This window comes from Aegilops tauschii, chromosome 5 (assembly GCF_002575655.3).
Source record: "Aegilops tauschii subsp. strangulata cultivar AL8/78 chromosome 5, Aet v6.0, whole genome shotgun sequence".
Classification (NCBI taxonomy): Eukaryota; Viridiplantae; Streptophyta; class Magnoliopsida; order Poales; family Poaceae; genus Aegilops; species Aegilops tauschii.
In genome coordinates this window covers 244,535,213-244,560,211 of record NC_053039.3, presented here as the reverse complement: position 1 = coordinate 244,560,211, position 24,999 = coordinate 244,535,213, and the positions used below count along the sequence as shown (strand labels likewise).

General features: G+C 45.7%; 1 long non-coding RNA gene across 5 annotated transcripts; it reads right to left on the bottom strand.

Annotated features, from left to right (window-relative positions):
* Positions 1–21,281: 21,281 nt before the first annotated feature.
* LOC141023372 (uncharacterized) lies at positions 21,282–24,199 on the bottom strand. 5 transcript variants are annotated; one of them, XR_012184585.1, is made up of 5 exons: positions 23,905–24,199; positions 23,471–23,550; positions 23,099–23,223; positions 22,767–22,867; positions 21,282–22,629 (listed from the first exon to the last, which is right to left on the bottom strand). It is a non-coding gene; the product is annotated as an uncharacterized lncRNA (long non-coding RNA). The 5 variants fall into 5 exon arrangements; XR_012184583.1 differs by having other exon boundaries at positions 23,099–23,243; positions 23,905–24,198; XR_012184584.1 differs by lacking the exon at positions 23,099–23,223 and having other exon boundaries at positions 21,282–21,745; positions 22,162–22,629; positions 23,905–24,179.
* Between the last annotated feature and the right edge of the window lie 800 nt (positions 24,200–24,999).

The following is a 24,999-nucleotide window of genomic DNA, read 5'->3' as shown; positions in this document are numbered from 1 at the left end:
GGGCTACCTTGCTGCACTTTATTTATCATTACCGTTACTTGCTCCTTACAAATTATCTTGCTATCAAACTACTCGTTACCGACAATTTCAGTGCTTGCAGAAATTATCGTGCTGAAAACCACTTGTCATTTCCTTCCGCTCCTTGTTGGGTTCGACGCTCTTACTTATTGAAAGGACTACGATTGATCCCCTATACTTGTGGGTCATCAAGACTCTTCTGGTATCGTTTCCTGGGAGTGAAGTGCCCTTGGTAAGTGGAAATTGGTAAGGGAAATTATTACTACGTGCTGAAATTTATTGTCACTTGCTACTACGGAAAACAATCCTTTGAGGGGTTTGTTCGGGGTATCTTCAACTTGACTGGAACCACAATTAGTTGCCCCTCAACTTACTACACCTACTGAAAATATTTGTTAAGAAATTCCTTTGGGTATGATAGAACAACTGCTAGCTAATCCTTATGTAGGAGATAGAACTGAACATCGTGATATGCACTTGATATATGTGGATGAAATTTGTGGATTATTTAAGCTTGCAGGTTTGCCCGAAGATGAAGCTAAGAAGAAGGTTTCCCTTTATCTTTGAAGGGAAAAGCATTGGCATGGTATAGGCTACGCAATGATATTGGATCTTGGAACTGGAATCGATTGAAATTGGAATTTCACCAAAACTTTATCCTATGCATCTACTTCATCGTGATCGGAATTATGTATATATATATATAGGCTTCATGAAGGAGAAAGTATCGCTCTAGCTTGGGGGAGGCTTAATTCAATGTTATATTCATTCCCCAATCATGAGCTCTCAAGAGAAATTATTATTCAGAATTTTTATGCTCGGCTTTCTCATGATGATCGATCCATGCTCGATACTTCTTGTACTGGTTCTTTTATGAAGACTATTGAATTCAGGTGGGATCTTTTGAAATAATTAAACGCAACTCTGAAGATTGGGAACTCAATGAAGGTAAATAGTCAGGTATTAAGCTTAAATTTGATTGTGTTAAATCTTTTATGAATACCGATGCCTTTCACAAGTTTAGCACTAAATATGGACTTGACTCTAAGATAGTAGCCACCTTTTGTGAATCTTTTGCTACTCATGTTGATCTCCCTAAGGAGAAGTGGTTTAAATATCATCCCCCTATTGAAGAAGAAATTAAAGAACCAATAATATCTAAAAAAGAAACTATTATTTACAATGTTGATCCAGTTGTTCCTACTACTTATATTGAAAACCCACCTTTCCCTGTTAGGATCAAGGAACATGCTAAGGTTTCAACTATGGTCCGCAAAAGTAATATCAAAGCACCTAGACCTTCAGAACAAATCAAAGTAGAACCTAGTGTTGCTATTGTTGAAGATCTCTTGGTAGAAAATATCGATGGGCATGTGATTTACTTCTCTGATGAAGCTGCTAGAATTGCCAAACCTGAAGAAAAAGATAAACATAGACCTGTTGTTGGCATGCCTGTTGTCTCATTCAAAATAGGAGATCACTGTTATCATGGTTTATGTGACTTGGGTGCTAGCGTGAGTGCTATTCCTTTATCTTATATCAAGAAATTATGAATGACATAGCACCCGTGGAAATAGAAGACATAGATGTTACTATTAAACTTGTTAATAGAGACACCATCACACCACTTGGGATTGTTAGAGACGTTAAAGTCTTGTGTGGGAAAGTAAAATACCCCACTGATTTTCTAGTTCTTGGTTCCCCACAAGATGAATTATGTTCTTTTATTTTTGGTAGACCTTTATTGAACACCATTAATGCTAAAATAGATTGTGAGAAACAAACTGTCGGTGTTAGTTTTGGCGATGAGTCTCATGAGTTTAATTTTTCTAAGTTTAGTAGAAAACATCACAAGAAAGAATTACCTAGCACTGGTGCGCGTCGGTCCTAAACAAACGGTTTAAAACCCCTTTCCGCGACGGCATTTGGAACCTTCGCCAAGTGAGTGTGGGCGATAGGGGGGTCCTTCCCACACGACCCAGAAACCGTCAGGGATAGGGCCCCTACAGTACTCCTACTTGTTTCTGCTCGCATTGCCATCGCAGTCGGTATTCTGTGGTGCTACGTTCACGATGCGCGACCCATTACAAACGGTTCACTATTATAGAACGTGTATGATGTGCGGCCCATCACAAACGGTTCACCGTTAATAAGATTAGCTAATCGTCGTACGAGTGTCGGACAGGATTACGAAATGTCGGACCGTCGTAACATCGTCGTACACGACAACTATCGCACACGCTATTCTGTGGTGCAACGTTTACGATGCATACTTCATCAGAAACAGTTCATGGTTGCAAATCGTGTACGATAAGGCGACTAACACAAACGTTTAGTTTGCCCGCACCGTTTGTGATATTGTCTGACATCGCACACGCTTTGCAAATGGCAACTGTGTGCATGGTTGCACACGTTTCCTCTCTGTGAACCGTCTCAGATTATGGTGCATATCGCAAACATTTGTGTTTTACCAACCGTGTGTGCCGTAACAACCTGGAGAGCGTAATTTCACCTTAATTTAATTGCTGCTTTTCCAAATTGTACCGGATTTGGATTTGGATTTGAATGTATGCTACAGCTTTATTCATATCCATCAGGTTCAAACAACCAATGCATTATTCGATTCATAGGTACATATGTTCAAGGATTACATAAGAACCAAATAAAGAATGATGAACCATAGTTGTATACTTGTACTATTAAAGACGGTAAAGAAAGAGGCGAAATATATTCTGGTTGCTGAACAAGGTGAAGCGGAATGCCCATATTGTGCCCTCCTCCATGCAGAAGGCACGCACGACTCTAGTCCAACCCCTTGTGATGGCCGACCGCCCATCCTTCACGGTCTTCATGGAAACATCTAGATAATCATCGTGTTCTGGTAGAAATACTTTAACCTTTGCATGCCCACCAATCATGTAGTTTGAGTGGTAATCTTGAGTAAACTGCTTTGACAACCACTGCAAAGGAATAAGATTTCAGACATTGTCATCTAACACAACTCATTATGGGCAGTAAAAAGAAGGCTGCAGGGTTCTTACTTACCATCCTACAGTTCGTTGTTATCTTGGATAAAGTGTAAACAAATAGTCTAATTGCCATCTTTAGACCCATTTTACTAACAATCTTTATCAGCTTCCTCACTTGATGCTGGTTCATCAATATCGCATTGCCCCATACGCAGAAAGGGTCGAAACGCGGATCTTTACCAATGACATATGTACCTAAAAGCACCAAGTTAATATTAGAAGCTAAACAGCAATGGCACAATGATGTACTACAACACTCTTTTATAATATGTCTATATACATCCGTATGTGGTAGTCCATTTGAAATCTCTAAAAAGACAAATATTTAGGAACGGAGGGAGTATCTTATAACATCCAATATACTCACATATTAGATGAATTAACATCTTATATTATGGGCCGGAAGGAGTTTAGTTCGTTCTTAAAAATTATCTGCTACTGTATCCACGGGTTATAGTTAGTTTGAGCTAGTTCGGGCTCAAATAGCCCTAAAGTATATCTAAACACGAGGGCTAGTTTGAGCTAGTTGCATCTATAATCCACCCAAAAAAACTAGTATCCAACCCAAGAGGTACTAATCGGAGCTAGTTCTCCTAGTGCATTTATTGTCAATCTAACCCTGCCATCCAAACAACTCTTTGGATGGAGTTGCAGACTAAGGCATAGCCTAGTGGTGGGAAGGGGCTGATGCCTTCCCACCCACCCAGGTTCAAGTCATGGTACTTGCAATTTGGGTTTGTTGCACCAATTATACTGTAGGGGGTTTCCTTACAGTCTTTCTGTCAAAAAAAACTCTTTGGATGGAGTTAGTTCAGGGTTAGTAATGAGCTAGAAACTAACTCTAACCTCTAGCTAAGTTGAGTATCCAAACAGGGCTGTGTTGTTGCTGTTGCTGCTGCTGCTCTTCTATGTATATCTAGACATCATTAGAACATTAATGTAACACTCTTCCTTGTTGCTATGTAGCCTAGGATTGCATATTTAGACATTAAGTACAGTGCATATTGCTATGTAGCCTCAGATATATTACATATGGCCCTAGTTAACCTAAGGAAAAATGGGTTGCAGATATATTCAGTTAAAAGTCTGATTCACCGATTAGTCCCTTATCAGCCGCCGGCCTATATGGTACCAGCTACGGATATCCTGAACAGTGAGCAGATATAAGCCATGGGATGAAACTAACCTCGATGGAAAACAGCAGTCGTTCCCAAAATTGTCATGTGTAGGTACATCAAGAAGCATGTTAAGCACAACAGGCTAAATATCAACCAAAATCACACATGGCAGACAAAATAATCTCCAAAAGATAGCTTCAGTGTGCAGGTTTAAGCACGCTAGTAAAGCAAAACAAGTGGAAAGGTGTGCTAACTGCAACAGGCCTAACATTTAACAACAAGCAAACATGGTCATTCAAACTAGTATTGTGTCAGTCTAAGTACACTGGTTATGGTTAAATAAAAATGGAAAGGCGTGTTAACTACAAGATGCAGCGACCAAATGTAGTCATTCATAGTGGTATTGTTGAAACTGGTACTGATGAAATTGAACTGCACAGTTCATACTTGCACATATAGAACATCACGTTGTGAATAACTGGAATAAACAAGGCATACTACGAACAACCAAAGATAGCATTTGAAACTGAACATATGCTAACTACAAACAACCGAACAATCAAAAAACTTTAAAAGAGGCATATGCTAGCTATAACAGGCTTAACAGCAAGAAAATATATGCATTCCTATCGGTATGTTTAAAACTGGATTGATGAAATGTACTGCACAGTAAATAATTGCACATATAGAGCATCACATTGTGAACAACTGAAATAAATAAATCATGGGTTTCCTCACTTGTCACAGATGGGCTCGTTCCCGTGGGAAGAGCACGAACCCTGGATGCGCTCCAAGTTGTCGCAGATGGGCTCCTTCCCCTTGGAAGAGCACGGCTGCAGGGTCCCTCCCTGATGTCGCAGACGGGCGCTTAACCCTTGGAAGAGCAGATGGGCTCTTTCCCCTTGGAAGAGCCAGAGAGGGTGCCCTCATCGTGGTCGCCGTCAATGAGGTCTGACTTGGAAGCTGTGGATCCCAAGCCAGCGTCACAGAACGTGTCCTTCAGGAATGACAAATGGGGCTCGATGGCGATGTAGAATGGCAAATTGTTGACAGCGAGCCAGAGGAGATCAACGGCGGGGCCATGGATGAGATCGACGGCGGTTGAACCCGAGGGGTTAGGGGTGGGCCACTTAACCTGTGACACAGCCCGCCTCAGGGCATCGCTGTCGATGACCTCGATGTCGTAGCCGGCGGACGAGACATGCCCGCATACTCTAGCCCGCTGCTTGAGTGCCTGCCGCCAGTAATGGTCGTCAGCTTCCTCGGCGACGTCGGGCGAAGAGACTGCTATACACCTCTTTTGGGCCAGTCACTCCTCGAGCTCCACGGGAAGCGTAGCCAGGCTTAGGCTGCGACGTTCTGGAGTGGGGGATGGTGATGGGGATGGGGATCTGTGGGAAAGGGGGCATTTGGCAGGCATCATCTAAGAAACTCAGGGCGTCCTGGGTATGGAGATCGGTGGGTAAGCTGCACTGGCAAACCGGCAGATGTTGACAATGGAGGCCTTGCGGCAGCGGCGGCGGGGACTTTGCTAGGGTTTCGAGCAAGGGAGGGGGTGTGTGTTTGTGTGTGTGCGCGCACTCCCGAGGAGGTTTTGGTGTGTGTGTGTGTGTGTGTGTGTGTGGAGGGGGGCGCGGGGTGTTTGAGGAAATGACGCGGGTACTAAAATTTTTACTACGCGGGAGTGAAATGCTGGGCTATTGAAAATTTTGATGAGAGTGCATCGCACACGGTCCAGAGATAACAACCGTGTGTTATGAAAAATAAAAACCCTCGAGGCGGGAAGATATTTTCGATGCAGGCAGGATTGGGAACAAGAAACATCGCACACGGTTCGGAGATAACAACCGTGTGTTATGAAACAGAAAAACCCTCGAAGCGGGCAGATATTTTTGAGAGGGGGAGCCTCATGGAGCCCAATGTACTGTGCGGATGTGTGCGTGACAGGTGCACCGGCGTGGCACACGGTTAGTTTGAGTGAACCGTGTCTGTTGCGTCATCTGACTTTTCTAATGTTCATAAATTTGGCGAAAAATGACGCGGGAGAGGGTCAGAACACGAACACACTTGCATGTGGACCAAATTTATGTATCAAAAGGGTGGTTTGATTTTCAAATACCAAATGCAACTTCGATGTGGCACCTCTCTCGCAAAGCGCACGGTATTGCTTGCTCCCACCCTCTCGTGTCGGGACGAAGGGAATCCTAAGCTATGAATGCATGCCCCTCCCCCTCAACCGAGGTTCACCTAGCAAAGTGCGAAGTAGCTAGCAGCCCCCCTCCTCCCTCGTGTCGGCACGAATGGAATCCTAAGCTATATATGAATGCATGCCCCTCCCCCTCAACCGAGGTTCACCTAGCAAAGTGCGAAGTAGCTAGCAGCCCCCCTCCTCCCTCGTGTCGGCACAAAGGGAATCCTAAGCTATATATGAATGCATGCCCCCCAACCGAGGTTCACCGTAGCAAAGTGCGAAGTAGCTAGCAGCCCCCCTCCCTCTTGTCGGCACGAAGGGAATCCTAAGCTATGAATGAATGCCCCCCAACCGAGGTTCACCTAGCAAAGTGTGAAGTAGAGCTAGCAGCCCCCCTCCCTCGTGTCGGCACGAAGGGATTCCTAAGCTATGAATGCATGCCCCCCCAACCGAGGTTCACCTAGCAAAGTGTGAAGTAGCTAGCAGCCCCCCTCCCTCGTGTCGGCACGAAGGGAATCCTAGCTAAGCTATGAATGCATGCCCTCCCCCCCCAACCGAGGTTCACCCTAGCAAAGTGTGAAGTAGCTAGCAACCACCCCTCCCTCGTGTCGGCACGAAGGGAATCCTAAGCTATGAATGCACATGCCCCCCCAACCGAGGTTCACCTAGCAAAGTGCGAAGTAGCTAGCAGCCCCCCCCTCGTGTCGGCATGAAGGGAATCCTAAGCTATGAGCATCCCCCCCCCCCAACTGAGGTTCACCTAGCAAAGTGCGAAGTAGCTAGCAGCCCCCCACCCCCCCCCCTCGCGTCGCCATGAAGGGAATCCTAATTAAGCTATGAATGCATGCCCCCCAACCGAGGTTCACCTAGCAAAGTGCGATGTAGCAACCCCCCCCCCCCTGTTGGGAATCGTAGCATAATTTTAAAATTTTCCTACGTTCACCAAGATGCATCTATGGAGTGTACTAGCAACGAGGGGAAGGGAGTGCATCTACATACCCTTGTAGATCGCGAGCGGAAGCGTTCCAATGAACGTGGATGACGGAGTCGTACTCGCCGTGATCCAAATCACCGATGACCGAGTGCCGAACGGACGGCACCTCCGCGTTCAACACACGTACGGTGCAGCGACGTCTCCTCCTTCTTGATCCAGCAAGGGGGAAGGAGAGGTTGATGGAGATCCAGCAGCACGACGGCGTGGTGGTGGATGTAGCGGGTCTCGTGCAGGGCTTCGCCGAGCTACTACTACTACTACGAGAGAGAGAGAGAGAGGTGTTGCAGGGGAGGAGGGAGGCGCCCAAGGCTCTTGTGTGCTGCCCTCCCTCCCCCCCCCCTTTATATAGGCCCCCTGGGGGGGCGCCGGCCCTGGAGATCAGATCCAAGGGGGGGGGCGGCCAAGTGGGGGGGAAGGGGTGCCTTGCCCCCCAAGGCAAGGGGGAACTCCCCCCTAGGGTTCCCAACCCTAGGCGCATGGGGGGAGGCCCAAGGGGGGCGCCCCAGCCCACTAGGGGCTGGTTCCCTTCCACTTTCAGCCCACGGGGCCCTCCGGAACAGGTGTCCCCACCCGGTGGACCCCCGGGACCCTTCCGGTGGTCCCGGTACAATACCGATAACCCCCGAAACTTTCCCGGTGGCCGAAACTGGACTTCCTATATATAATTCTTCACCTCCGGACCATTCCGGAACCTCTCGTGACGTCCGGGATCTCATCCGGGACTCCGAACAACTTTCGGGTTTCCGCATACATATATCTCTAAAACCCTAGCGTCACCGGACCTTAAGTGTGTAGACCCTACGGGTTCGGGAGACATGCAGACATGACCGAGACGCCTCTCTGGTCAATAACCAACAGCGGGATCTGGATACCCATGTTGGCTCCCACATGCTCCACGATGATCTCATCGGATGAACCACGGTGTCAAGGATTCAATCAATCCGTATGCAATTCCCTTTGTCAATCGGTATGTTACTTGCCCGAGATTCGATCGTCGGTATCCCAATACCTTGTTCAATCTCGTTACCGGCAAGTCTCTTTACTCGTACCGCAATGCATGATCCCGTGACCAACGCCTTAGTCACATTGAGCTCATTATGATGATGCATTACCGAGTGGGCCCAGAGATACCTCTCCGTTATACGGAGTGACAAATCCCAGTCTCGATCCGTGCCAACCCAACAGACACTTTCGGAGATACCCGTAGTGCACCTTTATAGTCACCCAGTTACGTTGTGACATTTGGCACACCCAAAGCACTCCTACGGTATCCGGGAGTTGCACGATCTCATGGTCCAAGGAAAAGATACTTGACATTGGAAAAGCTCTAGCAAACGAAACTACACGATCTTTTATGCTATGCTTAGGATTGGGTCTTGTCCATCAAGAATGATGTGATCCCGTTATCAATGACATCCAATGTCCATAGCCAGGAAACCATGACTATCTGTTGATCAACGAGCTAGTCAACTAGAGGCTTACTAGGGACACTTTGTGGTCTATGTATTCACACATGTATTACGATTTCCGGACAATACAATTATATCATGAATAATAGACAATTACCATGAACAAAGAAATATAATAATAACCATTTATTATTGCCTCTAGGGCATATTTCCAACAGTCTCCCACTTGCACTAGAGTCAATAATCTAGTTACATTGTGATGAATCGAACACCCATTGCGTCCTGGTGTTGATCATGTTTTGCCCTAGGGAGAGGTTTAGTCAACGGATCTGCTACATTCAGGTCCGTATGTACTTTACAAATATCTATGTCTCCATTTTGAACACTTTCACGAATGGAGTTGAAGCGACGCTTGATATGCCTGGTCTTCCTGTGAAACCTGGGCTCCTTCGCAAGGGCAATAGCTCCAGTGTTGTCACAGAAGAGAGTCATTGGGCCCGACGCATTGGGAATCACCCCTAGGTCGGTAATGAACTCCTTCATCCAGACTGCTTCCTGTGCTGCCTCCGAGGCTGCCATGTACTCCGCTTCACATGTAAATCCCGCCACGACGCTTTGCTTGCAACTGCACCAGCTTACTGCTCCTCTATTCAAAATATACACGTATCCGGTCTGTGACTTTGAGTCATCCAGATCTGTGATGAAGCTAGCGTCGACGTAACCCTTTACGACGAGCTCTTCGTCACCTCCATAAACGAGAAACATATCCTTAGTCCTCTTCAGGTACTTCAGGATATTCTTGACCGCTGTCCAGTGTTCCTTGCCGGGATTACTTTGGTACCTTCCTACCAAACTTACGGCAAGGTTTATATCAGGTCTGGTACACAGCATGGCATACATAATAGACCCTATGGCCGAGGCATAGGGGATGACACTCATCTCTTCTATATCTTCTGCCGTGGTCGGGCATTGAGCCGTGCTCAATTGCACACCTTGCAATACAGGCAAGAACCCCTTCTTGGACTGATCCATATTGAACTTCTTCAATATCTTGTCAAGGTATGTACTTTGTGAAAGACCAATGAGGCGTCTTGATCTATCTCTATAGATCTTGATGCCTAATATATAAGCAGCCTCTCCAAGGTCCTTCATTGAAAAACACTTATTCAAATAGGCCTTTATACTTTCCAAGAATTCTATATCATTTCCCATCAACAGTATGTCATCCACATATAATATGAGAAATGCTACAGAGCTCCCACTCACTTTCTTGTAAACACAGGCTTCTCCATAAGTCTGTGTAAACCCAAACGCTTTGATCATCTCATCAAAGCGAATGTTCCAACTCCGAGATGCTTGCACCAGCCCATAGATTGAGCGTTGGAGCTTGCATACTTTGTTAGCATTCTTAGGATCGACAAAACCTTCCGGCTGCATCATACAACTCTTCCTTAAGGAAGCCGTTAAGGAATGCCGTTTTGACGTCCATCTGCCATAACTCATAATCATAGTATGCGGCAATTGCTAACATGATTCGGACGGACTTCAGCTTCGCTACGGGTGAGAAAGTCTCATCGTAGTCAACCCCTTGAACTTGTCGATAACCCTTAGTGACAAGTCGAGCTTTGTAGATGGTCACATTACCCTCTGCGTCCGTCTTCTTCTTAAAGATCCATTTGTTTTCTATGGCTCGCCGCTCATCGGGCAAGTCAGTCAAAGTCCACACTTTGTTTTCATACATGGATTCTATCTCGGATTTCATGGCTTCTAGCCATTTGTCGGAATCCGGGCCCGCCATCGCTTCTTCATAGTTCGAAGGTTCACCGTTGTCTAACAACATGATTTCCAGGACAAGGTTGTCGTACCACTCTGGCGCGGAACGTGTCCTTGTGGACCTACGAAGTTCAGTAACTTGATCTGAAGCTTCATGATCATCATCATTAACTTCTTCCCCAGTCGGTGTAGGCACCACAGGAACATTTTCCCGCGCTGCGCTACTTTCCGGTTCGGAAGGGGTGACTATCACCTCATCAAGTTCCACTTTCCTCCCACTCAATTCTTTCGAGAGAAACTCCTTCTCTAGAAAGGACCCGTTCTTGGCAACGAAGATCTTGCCTTCGGATCTGAGGTAGAAGGTATACCCAATAGTTTCCTTAGGGTATCCTATGAAGACGCATTTTTCCGATTTGGGTTCGAGCTTTTCAGGTTGAAGTTTCTTGACATAAGCATCGCATCCCCAAACTTTTAGAAACGACAGCTTAGGTTTCTTCCCAAACCATAATTCATACGGTGTCGTCTCAACGGATTTAGACGGTGCCCTATTTAAAGTGAATGCGGCAGTCTCTAAAGCATAACCCCAAAATGAGAGCGGTAAATCGGTAAGAGACATCATAGATCGCACCATATCCAATAGAGTGCGATTACGACGTTCGGACACACCATTTCTCTGAGGTGTTCCAGGCGGCGTGAGTTGTGAAACTATTCCACATTTCCTTAAGTGTGTACCAAATTCGTGACTTAAATATTCTCCACCACGATCTGATCGTAAGAATTTTATTTTTCTGTCACGTTGATTCTCGACTTCACTCTGAAATTCCTTGAACTTTTCAAAGGTTTCAGACTTGTGTTTCATTAGGTAGACATACCCATATCTACTTAAATCATCAGTGAGAGTGAGAACATAACGATATCCTCCGCGAGCCTCAACACTCATTGGACCACACACATCGGTATGTATGATTTCCAATAAGTTGGTTGCTTGCTCCATTGTTCCGGAGAACGGAGTCTTGGTCATCTTACCCATGAGACATGGTCCGCACGTGTCAAATGATTCGTAATCAAGAGACTCCAAAAGTCCATCTGCATGGAGCTTCTTCATGCGCTTGACACCAATGTGACCAAGGCGGCAGTGCCACAAGTATGTGGGACTATCGTTATCAACTTTACATCTTTTGGTATTCACACTATGAACATGTGTAACATCACGTTCGAGATTCATCAAAAATAAACCATTGACCAGCGGGGCATGACCATAAAACATATCTCTCAAATAAATAGAACAACCATTATTCTCAGATTTAAATGAGTAGCCATCTCGAATTAAACGAGATCCAGATACAATGTTCATGCTCAAAGCTGGCACTAAATAACAATTATTGAGGTTTAAAACTAATCCCGTAGGGAGATGCAGAGGTAGCGTGCCGACGGCGATCACATCGACCTTGGAACCATTCCCGACGCGCATCGTCACCTCGTCCTTCGCCAGTCTCCGTTTATTCCGTAGTTCCTGTTTTGAGTTACAAATATGAGCAACCGCACCGGTATCAAATACCCAGGAGCTACTACGAGTACTGGCAAGGTACACATCAATTACTAGTATATCACATATACCTTGGGTGTTGCCGGCCTTCTTCTTGTCCGCTAAGTATTTGGGGCAGTTCCGCTTCCAGTGACCACTTCCCTTGCAATAAAAGCACTCAGTCTCGGGCTTGGGTCCATTCTTTGACTTCTTCCCGGTAACTGGCTTACCGGGCGCGGCAACTCCCTTGCCGTCCTTCTTGAAGTTCTTCTTACCCTTGCCCTTCTTGAACTTAGTGGTTTTATTCACCATCAACACTTGATGTTCTTTTCTGATCTCTACCTCAGCTGATTTCAGCATTGAATATACCTCGGGAATGGTCTTTTCCATCCCCTGCATATTGTAGTTCATCACAAAGCTCTTGTAGCTTGGTGGAAGCGACTGGAGGATTCTGTCAATGACCGCGTCATCCGGGAGATTAACTCCCAGCTGAGACAAGCGGTTGTGCAACCCAGACATTCTGAGTATGTGCTCACTAACAGAACTGTTCTCCTCCATTTTACAGCTGAAGAACTTGTCGGAGACATCATATCTCTCGACCCGGGCATGAGCTTGAAAAACCAGTTTCAGCTCCTCGAACATCTCATATGCTCCATGTTTCTCAAAACGCTTTTGGAGACCCGGTTCTAAGCTGTAAAGCATGCCGCACTGAACGAGGGAGTAATCATCAGCACGCTGCTGCCAAGCGTTCATAACGTCTTGGTTCTCAGGGATTGGTGCTTCACCTAGCGGTGCTTCTAAGACATAATCTTTCTTGGCTGTTATGAGGATGATCCTCAGGTTCCGGACCCAGTCCGTATAGTTGCTGCCATCATCTTTCAGCTTGGTTTTCTCTAGGAACGCGTTGAAATTGAGGACAACGTGGGCCATTTGATCTACAATACATAGTGTAAAGATTTAGACTAAGTTCATGATAATTAAGTTCATATAATCAAATTATTTAATGAACTCCCACTCAGATAGACATCCCTCTAGTCATCTAAGTGCAACATGATCCGAATTCGACTAGGCCGTGTCCGATCATCACGTGAGACGGACTAGTCAAGATCGGTGAACATCTCCATGTTGATCGTATCTTCTATACGACTCATGCTCGACCTTTCGGTCCTCCGTGTTCCGAGGCGATGTCTGTACATGCTAGGCTCGTCAAGTGAACCTAAGTGTATTGCGTGTGTTCCGAGGCCATGTCTGTACATGCTAGGCTCGTCAACACCCGTTGTATTCGAACGTTAGAATCTATCACACCCGATCATCACGTGGTGCTTCGAAACAACGAACCTTCGCAACGGTGCACAGTTAGGGTGAACACTTTCTTGAAATTATTTTAAGGGATCATCCTACTTGCTACCGTCGTTCTAAGCAAATAAGATGCAAAAACATGATAAACATCACATGCAATCAAATAGTGACATGATATGGCCAATATCATCATGCTCCTTTGATCTCCATCTTCGGGGCACCATGATCATCTTTGTCACCGGCATGACACCATGATCTCCATCATCATGATCTCCATCATTGTGTCTTCATGAAGTCATCACGCCAACGATTACTTCTACTTCTATGGCTAACGCTTTTAGCAATAAAGTAAAGTAATTTACATGGCGTTTATTTAATGACACGCAGGTCATACAAAATAATAAAGACAACTCCTATGGCTCCTGCCGGTTGTCATACTCATCGACATGCAAGTCGTGATTCCTATTACAAGAATATGATCAATCTCATACATCACATATATCATTCATCACATCTTCTGGCCATATCACATCACATAGCACTTGCTGCAAAAACAAGTTAGACGTCCTCTAATTTTTGTTGCAAGTTTTTACGTGGTTTGTAGGTTTCTAGCAAGAACGTTTTCTTACCTACGTATGACCACAACGTGATTTGCCAATTTCTATTTACCCTTCATAAGGACCCTTTTCATCGAATCCGTTCCGACTAAAGTAGGAGAGACAGACACCCGCTAGCCACCTTATGCAACTTGTGCATGTCAGTCGGTGGAACCAGTCTCACGTAAGCGTACGTGTAAGGTCGGTCCGGGCCGCTTCATCCTACAATGCCGCCGAAACAAGAAACGACTAGTAGCGGCAAGAAGAATTGGCAAACTCAACGCCCACAACTGCTTTGTGTTCTACTCGTGCATAGTAACTACGCATAGGCCTGGCTCATGATGCCACTGTTGGGAATCGTAGCATAATTTTCAAATTTTCCTACGTTCACCAAGATGCATCTATGGAGTGTACTAGCAACGAGGGGAAGGGAGTGCATCTACATACCCTTGTAGATCGCGAGTGGAAGCGTTCCAATGAACGTGGATGACGGAGTCGTACTCGCCGTGATCCAAATCACCGATGACCGAGTGCCGAACGGACGGCACCTCCGCGTTCAACACACGTACGGTGCAGCGACGTCTCCTCCTTCTTGATCCAGCAAGGGGGAAGGAGAGGTTGATGGAGATCCAGCAGCACGACGGCGTGGTGGTGGATGTAGCGGGTCTCGTGCAGGGCTTCGCCGAGCTACTACGAGAGAGAGAGAGGTGTTGCAGGGGAGGAAAGAGGCGCCCAAGGCTCTTGTGTGCTGCCCTCCCTCCCCCCCTTTATATAGGCCCCCTGGGGGGGTGCCGGCCCTGGAGATCAGATCCAAGGGGGGGGGGGCGGCGGCCAAGTGGGGGGGAAGGGGTGCCTTGCCCCCCAAGGCAAGGGGGAACTCCCCCCCTAGGGTTCCCAACCCTAGGCGCATGGGGGGAGGCCCAAGGGGGGCGCCCCAGCCCACTAGGGGCTGGTTCCCTTCCACTTTCAGCCCACGGGGCCCTCCGGGACAGGTGGCCCCACCCGGTGGACCCCCGGGACCCTTCCGGTGGTCCCGGTACAATACCGATAACCCCCGAAACTTTCCCGGTGGCCGAAACTGGACTTCCTATATATAATTCTTCACCTCCGGACCATTCCGGAACCTCTCGTGACGTCCGGGATCTCATCCGGGACTCCGAACAACTTTCGGGTTTCCGCATACATATATCTCTACAACCCTAGCGTCACCAGACCTTAAGTGTGTAGACCCTACGGGTTCGGGAGACATGCAGACATGACCGAGACGCCTCTCTGGTCAATAACCAACAGCGGGATCTGGATACCCATGTTGGCTCCCACATGCTCCACGATGATCTCATCGGATGAACCACGGTGTCGAGGATTCAATCAATCCATATGCAATTCCCTTTGTCAATCGGTATGTTACTTGCCCGAGATTCGATCGTCGGTATCCCAATACCTTGTTCAATCTCGTTACCGGCAAGTCTCTTTACTCGTACCGCAATGCATGATCCCGTGACCAACGCCTTAGTCACATTGAGCTCATTATGATGATGCATTACCGAGTGGGCCCAGAGATACCTCTCCGTTATACGGAGTGACAAATCCCAGTCTCGATCCGTGCCAACCCATCAGACACTTTCGGAGATACCCGTAGTGCACCTTTATAGTCACCCAGTTACGTTGTGACGTTTGGCACACCCAAAGCACTCCTACGGTATCCGGGAGTTGCACGATCTCATGGTCTAAGGAAAAGATACTTGACATTGGAAAAGCTCTAGCAAACGAAACTACACGATCTTTTATGCTATGCTTAGGATTGGGTCTTGTCCATCACATCATTCTCCTAATGATGTGATCCCGTTATCAATGACATCCAATGTCCATAGCCAGGAAACCATGACTATCTGTTGATCAACGAGCTAGTCAACTAGAGGCTTACTAGGGACACTTTGTGGTCTATGTATTCACACATGTATTACGATTTCCGGACAATACAATTATAGCATGAATAATAGACAATTACCATGAACAAAGAAATATAATAATAACCATTTATTATTGCCTCTAGGGCATATTTCCAACACCCCCCCACACACACACACACTTTCAGTCGGCGGGCCAGAGAGGCATATATCTCATCAAGATGGATCGTAAAACGGACCAAGAATAATCCACCTTGGTCGTACAACCTCTCTCTTGTTGTTGGTCAAAGTGATGTCCGTCCATGCGACCCCGGAGATGGGCTAGCTCGCCAATAATCACGCGAGTAGCTAGTTCCCGAAGACAACCACTGCATGCGTGTGGCCCAAACATATGTATGGATAGGTGTGTTTTTGAGTAACAATGAACAACTTTGATGTGGCACCATGATTTCGAACTAGAAATCTCCACACTGAGTGAGGGTTAGGTTGACGATGCATATGTATGTTACACCACACTTCAAGCCAACGACGGGGATTCATATATGCATGCATGCGTGCATAGTATATGCGCTCAAACTTAATTAGGTCTGAATCTCACCATGACCTATACTACGATAACACTAATAGAATGAAGAATCCGCCATGGTAACCTATCTTGTTGTTGGTCAAGGTGATCATGGATGTCCACGCAGGCCCACGAATATATAGGCTTGTCGCCGATAACCACGCGAGGGAGTGTATCGTTTGAAGGCAACCACTACATGCATATTTATGGAGGTGATGCGTGCATGCATGTTTGAATACACAACATCGATCTGGCGTGTGTGTCAAAAATCGTACACTAGCTCCCCACACAGAGCGAGATCGGTTCATGATGTGGTGTCGTTGTACTAGCCACTTCGACTCGATGGGAGGGATTCATGCGTACACATGCATATGTGTGTGCTCAAAGTGTATCATGCATGTCAGCCCAGAGCAAAAATAATAATCCCCTCCTAAGTCAAATTAACCTCTCTTGTTGTCAGGCAAAAAGAAGTGATGGACCAAGCGGGCCCACAGATAGAAAGCATCGATATCGCTGATAACCGCTTAAGTGGGTGCGAGAGGACAACCACCACCGCTTTGCATGTGGGGCAAACATATATATATATATATGTTGAATACCCAAAATGCACAACTTTGATGTGCCACATGCCTCAAAAACCGTAAACCATGCACCCACAGAGCGCGAGGTTCATATCAAGCGTACTACATATGATGGTCCCCTTCCCCCCTCTTCACCGTATACTATATGCTCCTACCGTAATATATGTACAACCCAAAAGAATCCTCATCGATAGTGAAATTAATTGACCTCTCCCGAGGTAGGTCAAAGTGATGCATGCATGCATGCATCGACGATGGCCTCGTGAGCCCACAGATGGAAGCGTCACACGTGAGTGTCCTAGCTAGGATATATATGCATCTGGCCCAAAAAGGTGTTGTGTGATGTTTGAATAATCAATTTCACAATTTTGATGTGGCACATGCCTCGGTAACCAAAAAGTCCCGACACTGAGTGAGGTTTATTTGTTCACGGACGCATACGTATAGTATATATGCTAGTCCCCTCCCACCTCTTCGACGCGTACTATATACCACCATAACACAAACAAAAAAGATTATACCTTGCTGGTCAAATTAACCTCACTGCCGGCTGTTCGTCAAAGTGATGGACGACGACCTCGCGAGCCCACAGAAAATGTCACACGTAAGTATCGAGTGTCGTGTAGGACAACCATCGACTGCATGTGGCCAAAACATTTATGTATGAAAGGGTTGTGTAATGTTTTAAATAACGATTTCACGACTCTGATGTGGCACCAGCCTGCCTAACAAAATGACCAACCCACACGGTGGCTCACAACTCGTAGTGTACTGCGAGCCACCCGCCACCCCTAGACGCACACACCCTCACACACACCGCGAATCCACCACAACTATGATGCATGTTAAATTAATTATCCCGCGGTGAACATCCATGTTACCAAAGGAGGGACGTTTTAATTTTAAAAAAATCATAGAGATCATTAAGACGTTTTAGTACATTGATTGACTTTCTATGGGTATAATGTGCAAAGATCAAATTTGATCTACATGCGCACGTGACGGTGCACCTAAATGGATTGCAAAAACACATGTGTCTCACTGGGTGCATGTTTACTCCCCGTGCAACAAATTTCAAACATTGAGAATCTTGATTTTTAAATTCTAGTATATCCAAAACTTATTTGAAGTTCATGAAACTTATCGTGTTGTCATATGGACACCAATACAAAGTGGCATTGTACTTTTTTTTGTCAAATTTGAGACCAGTTTTGATGTAATCTTTATCTAATTACAGATGGGAGATTATTAATAATTGGGAACCAATATCCCAAACAGATTATTTATTCGAATCATGAGCGTTAGACCAACAATGGATACGTGCCATGCTTCGGTTAAGCAATAAAGCGACAACATTAATCATCCAAATAGAAAAACAATATACGTGTCGCCGCGCGACCCGTGTGGCATGCGAGCAGGCGTGAGTTGACGGAACGCATGCGAGCAGTCCGCCGCGCAGGCAGACGGGGAGGCGTGCATGCAGGTGTGCGAATTGACAGAGGTGTGCTCGCTGCACAGTGTCATCGGGAGGCGTGCGAGTAGCTGTGTGAAACTTTGGTAGGCATGCCAGCAGTCCGGTGTGCAGGCTCACCGGGAGGCGAGCCATCGGTTTGACCGCCGCCCGCCTCTCTCCCACAACTCCCACTACTCCATATTAATGGTGCGCCCGAGCGGCCGCACCCCCATCCTCGCTACGCACACATAATCCTCTCTCTCCGCTTGCAACCTCGACGCCGCTCTCAGTCCTCAAAGCCATCAGTGTATGAGGATGCCGCCGAAGCACCCCATCGGAGGGAGTGGCAACGCCGGGGCTGCTAAAGCACCGGAGCACGGTGTGGAGATGAAGACAGAGGTTGCCGTCACCGCCGGCGAGTTATCGCTGCACCCTGACATCGTCGACAGCGTTGAGCTTCCACAGCCGGAGGCAGAGTTCCACACCGAATCCGACGACCACTCCGGCGACGACTCCGACGACCACTCCGGCGACGACGGACAGCTGGTTAGTCATCTATACTCATTTATGTGTTAAATAGATCATATGGTTTCTCTGGTTACTCCTGCCTCCCCTTTTTGGAATAGAAATCATGTGGTTATGTTCTCCCAATCCATAAAATCTGAGTAAGTTTCGTTAGATCCGTGTAGTGTATTGATCGTTTGAATGGTACAGGTGATAAGTGATTAGTTGTTTCATCTGTGCAAATGATTTCTACTAGTAATCCGACTAGGGTTAGTGTTCGTGCTAATAATTCCTAGCCAGGACTTGACAATTGATTTTGAATAATGACGACTGTGCTTAAAAATCGAACCATAATCTCTGAATATGTATAAATAAATAGCCATAAATTCCTAATCCTACTTCACGGCATGTAATCAGTGATTTGATGCCAAATTTGTTTTACTATATATATAGGTGTTGTCTGACGATGTGGACAGCGAGGATGAAGATGCCCAGAGAAGGTACAGGAGGCGAATCATGAGGAAGCTTTATGCGGGAATGCATAACAGGCGTATTAGGACTTGGAACGACGGCTATGGATGCCCATTTTGCAACCACAAGATTCATGACGCGTATCTAAGTGTTCTTGCGCATGCAAGAGGACGGGCCGTTGGCTCCTTCAAGCAGAAGTATTCTCGTAAGGTGGCGCACGGCGTGTACGCCGAGTATCTGGAGAAGCTTCAGGATCGTGTCGGCCGCATGTGAGATGAGATGTGGGATGGATCGAACTATGTATGCTTGAGTATGCTTAATGACGGTTGAACTATGTACTTATGGTTGAACTATGCTTATGTACGTGTACGCTTATTATCTATGTTTGAGTATGTTAAATATTTCGCCAAATTTTAGTAAAAATTACAACGGGGAACCAATAAACCAGGACGGAGGTAATACGTCAATCACACACGGTTCCCAAAATTGGAACCGTGTGCAATGACTATCATTTTGCCTGCTGCATCAATTACACACGGTTCGCTCTAGCAAACCGTCGCCCCCAAAATTCTTTGTGGGACAGAAAATCCTCACCACCCAATTTAGAAAATAAAAAAACAAAACCCTCACCATCCCCATGCCACAAAAACCCTCACCCCGCCCGCCACCCACCTCGGCCCCTCCGGTACGTTCCCCATTCACACCTGCACAAGCTCCTCCGCGTCTATGCCATGGCACCGCCTATCGCGGCGGTAAACACTTAGCTCGACACCTGCCGCCGCCAGGCTGCCGGCAAAGCCCACCGCATTCCGCCACTTCCGCTTGCCGCCGCCTATCGCATCGACTTTTTCGACGCTGCCGCGGTCGACCCAGCTCCGCTCAGTTGGGGAATCTGCCGTACTGAGGGTTCTTTCTCATGGACGACAAGGTAACTAATTTAACGAGATATTATCTCATCTCTTATCCGAGTTCATCTGCCTCCTTTAATCACCCGGCGGAAATCGCCGTGAATTCATTTTTATTCGAGCTGATTCGAGGGTTTTCTTTCATTCATAGAATGTACAGTGCGCCGATACTTCAGGACTTGCCGACCGCCGCCAGGCGGTTCCATCTCATCGTACCAGATAACTTGAGGACGCGTGCGGTATGTTCAATCTCACCCTAAATCGGTTGGCATGGCCTACTTTCCTAAACATATTCTAAATATTGTTACATTTGGATAAAAGGTGCCACATGCACCATATACGTCAAAGGGGATTTTTTCCCCTCTTCTTTCTATATTAGGCAAATTAATTATGTATTGTTCTTTCGATTACTCTCATATTTCCATGACATCATGTTTACCCTATCTGTTTAATTATAGACTTTTGTCCTTTGGTTTCAACTGTTGTACAATTCTTTCAATTTGGGCCCATATTTGCATGTTACCATATTTTTTTAACAACCCTACCATTTTCTGCAGGACATCCCTCGCTATGCAATAGATTATGTAGTGCACAATTTTTCCCGTTACATACATCAAGGCTCCACGAATGTCATACTGCGCACAAACCATGGATTTACAACTACTGTAAGACTTGATGAACGTGGTGACTCATATTTTGGCATTGGCTTTTGGAATGAAATTGCAAAGTTTTATGTACTGAAAGCTGGCACTAAAATTGCACTGCACATAGAAGGGCCTGGTCATGAGATATACTAGATGACACCCCGCGCGTTGCTGCGGGAATGTTTGCTTAAAAACCATTTCATTAAACATGGAAATGCTTGTTAGCAATGATAGGGTTGAATGAACATAGCATAAGTGATAATTTCTAAATAACTTAATGGATTGTGGGATGCTAACAATAAAATGCAACATTGTTCAATAAAATCTGGTCTGAGGCCAAGTTCATAGCAATGCAAGAGTATCCTATTAAGAGAATGAACTCTTGCCACTGTGGTGGTAGGTGTACAGATACTTTTAACAAAAATGATTGCTGATAAAGTACTGGGAATAAACTAAGTGTTCCATAGGTAAAGCCGGTTGACATACCCTACAGGCCAAAGGTAACACAACGAATATCATCTCTACAATATGAAAATGGAACTACATTGACTATAATTATAATAAATAAGACCTCAAGGCATTACTCCCTCCATTCCACTTTCTTAGGCATAGAACACCAATCTCAGGGACAAACTACCAAGACCCGAGGAGAGAAAGATCGGTTGGATAGATAACAGTAATTCGATCCAAATTGTGTCAAATCCTCGACTCCAACGCCTCGTTTGGCCTCAGAGATGTGCACACTGCTCTCGGTCAGCCATTCCTGCATTCCAATGAAATTAACAGCAAGCATTCACATATTGGTGAAGGTAGCTAGGATACATTCTTTTGTAGTTGCTTTGTCTGCCTCATAGCCTGATAATGAGCAGCAAGCATACATTTATTTTATGTTCAGCATCAGAACAACCATAGAACAAAACAATTGATGGGAAAAATACAACAATTTTTTGCTCTGTCAATGTCGTCGAGACTGTCTTGCACTGTAAGCGTACTTGGCTAGGTCCATGTGATGTGCGCTCAGCTGTTGTAGCTGCTGGCTATAGTTGTAGATAGGTTGTTGTTGTAGTACAATTTAGCTTAGCATTTTGACTGTTTTGTGATATGAATGTAATCATGATTTTGGAAGCAATACCAAAAAGAAAAAAAGGTGTCTACTGATTTGGAGTGTCCATATCTAACCTGAAGGGTGTAATCTTCAGTTCTGTTTCTACTAGGGACAGGAAAATATTTTCTGAAGTTCCCTTGCTTAGTAATGTTGAATGTTGTCTTATGATTTGGAGTGTCAAATTCAGTTCTCTAAACTGGAAAGCTCCAGGGGAGAAATTCCTATGCCATTTAACACACACAAAAACAAACAGATGGTACTCATCAATTGAAATGAGGTTAGTAGAGGCATTGTTGTAAAATTTCAGCAAAGAAAGGAAGCAAGGCATCATGATTATCAGTCAAACATGTATATGACTTGTCCAAAAACAAAAAACACATATACCTTCACAGTTGCGTGTGTGTGTGTGTCTGTGTACGGAATAACCTTCAGTAACAAAGGAAAATAAGAATAATGTTCAGATTAGACTGCACCAAGTAACACATCACTTCGAAATTGCTTGAGCAAATTTTTTTTACCAACCAGCATGCAATGGTAAAAATCTGTCCATCGGAAGCATGAAATAAGAAAGTGACTTCAGTACACTTTTCAGGAAAGAAGCAAGATAATTTATTGCGCCTTGTGTATACATCGAGATCTTTAAGAAAAATAATTTGAGAAGGATAGAGAGGCTACTTACAGAACGTCAGGGCACATCAAAGCTAAAAATCATGGGTGACAGCTTGTTTCCTGTCAACCCAAGATATGGTAGAATGAAGATATCCACATGCATAAGTTTTCCTGGATGTTAAATGATAAATTTAGTAGCTTCATAACATTTTAGCACATCAAAATACGACACACGGCACTGAAAACACAACAAAATTGTAATAAATCAAAGACACTTATTTTGGGATGGAGTATACTGGATAAACATGACGACATCTTTTCTACTGCGTCTATCCTAAATGAGAAGAAACAGATCAGTTTCGTACATAGTAAAAGTGATTTGCTAATCTAAATTGCAAAAACCTGAGGGAAGTCCGTATCCAATTCCATGATACTCTTTCTGGTCAGGTAATCCAGAATCTGCCAACTACTATTCTCTCAACCACATCCTGAACACACCGCCCTTGTCCGATTTTAGAGTTTAAACTCTAGCATCAACATATTATCCCTATTAGAAATGGATATAATCAATGGTACAATAAACACACACAAAACAGAAAATAATATGGGAACCAATCATCCCTGATTTTTTATCGGATGAGAAAAGTTGTGTTGAGAAGAAGAAATAAGTACTATGAAACGTGAAAGCCTGATATTCCATATTAGCATTGTATGCTTTTTGCATATGCAAGTCGCAGCAAAGAACAATCTGGACAAACGGGGTTAGCAAAAGACCTGTGTAACAACGAAATCAATCCAAGCAGCAGTAGTCCTATGAAGCGAATCATCGCGCACCTTTCGACCCAACCTGCAATCTGAGAAAATCATAAAAATAAGCTCAGAGATGGTAAAAATCAGTGTGGCTAATATTAGGGGGAGTACAACTTCCAGAGTAGAGGACGGTCCAGAGTGGATGATGATGGCAGCATAGACTGGTTTTTAAACGCGAATGCAGCAACAATTTTTCCGCATTTGTAGGGTAATGGAGGGCGATCTATAGAGGCCATGAATGGCGATCTATAGAGGCCATGCATGCTGCAGTGCCTTGGGCCGTTTCAGTTTTTCATGGGCACTTGTGGCCGGCAGAGCATACGTCGTGGAGGCGAAAGGATAGCGGCGGCAATAGGGTGGTAGCGGGAAGGTCAATCAACAGGTGAGTTAATGCGCACCTGTGGCCGGGGAGCGTCGGAGGTGGCGGTGGTCATGACGGAGACTGGCCGGGAGCCCTGCCAGCCGTGACAGCGGCGGAGGTGACCTGGACCAGTAAATCGGCTGAGGGGGCGATTGCTTCCGAGCCTTAATGGCGCTGGCGGGGGAGGCCGGCGAGCCTCTCCTTGGTTCCGACCGTCGGCGTGGGGAAAATTTGGGGAAAAGATGACTACGGAAAAGCTTGGTTTTTTTTACTTTGGTGGGTTCACGCACGAGGTGGTTGTCCTCTTCTGTACTCTGTACCACTAGCGAGCGAAGGTTCGGTTCTCCTCTACACTGGTAACTGATCGCTGAGGTGGTGATCTCTGCACTGCTGAACTTTGGTTGGTCCCACCCGTAAGCCGGTTATAGAATGATGATGTGGCGATCAGCTGATGTGGATAGGCTGCATGTCGAGAGAAATAGGATAGTGGGGATGAGCTATTTAGGTATTATAGATGCTAACTTTTCTGACAAAATCATCCGTCCAGACTTTGTTTGAAGTAAGTTTTCTTTTCAACTATCTGCATATGTTGACTTACCCAGCAATGTCAAATGAATTGTGTAGTATTTAAGCAACTAATTATTATCCCCTTGTCTTACTATATTCCTACCTAATAACTTCTAGTTACCAATACACTTTTCTATTGCTCTGTTTTAACTAAATATTCTCTGTACTCCCATTTCTATCATAAAGCACCGCTGACAAGGAGACTTCGGAGGTGGAGAACGGGGCTGCCAACAAGCGGAGGTGGGGCGAGCTAGAACCGCAAGCGACTCTAGCAGGCTTAGACTTAATCACCAGCCTCCCCGATAATATGTTGAGAGTCATCATCTCCCTCCTCCCAATCAAATATGGGGCACGGACAACCCTCCTTTCCCGGCGGTGGCGCCCCCTATGGAACTCCAGCCCTCTCGACCTCATCGACACCCACGAGCTCTGCTATGGCTATCGCAAAAGCTTGGATGCATTCTCCAAGATCCTCGGCAGTCACCTTGGCCCAACCAAAGGCCTTAGAATGGGCAAGTTCCGTTCCAACGGCAAGGACCGAGCCAAGCTTGACGACTGGTTCCGA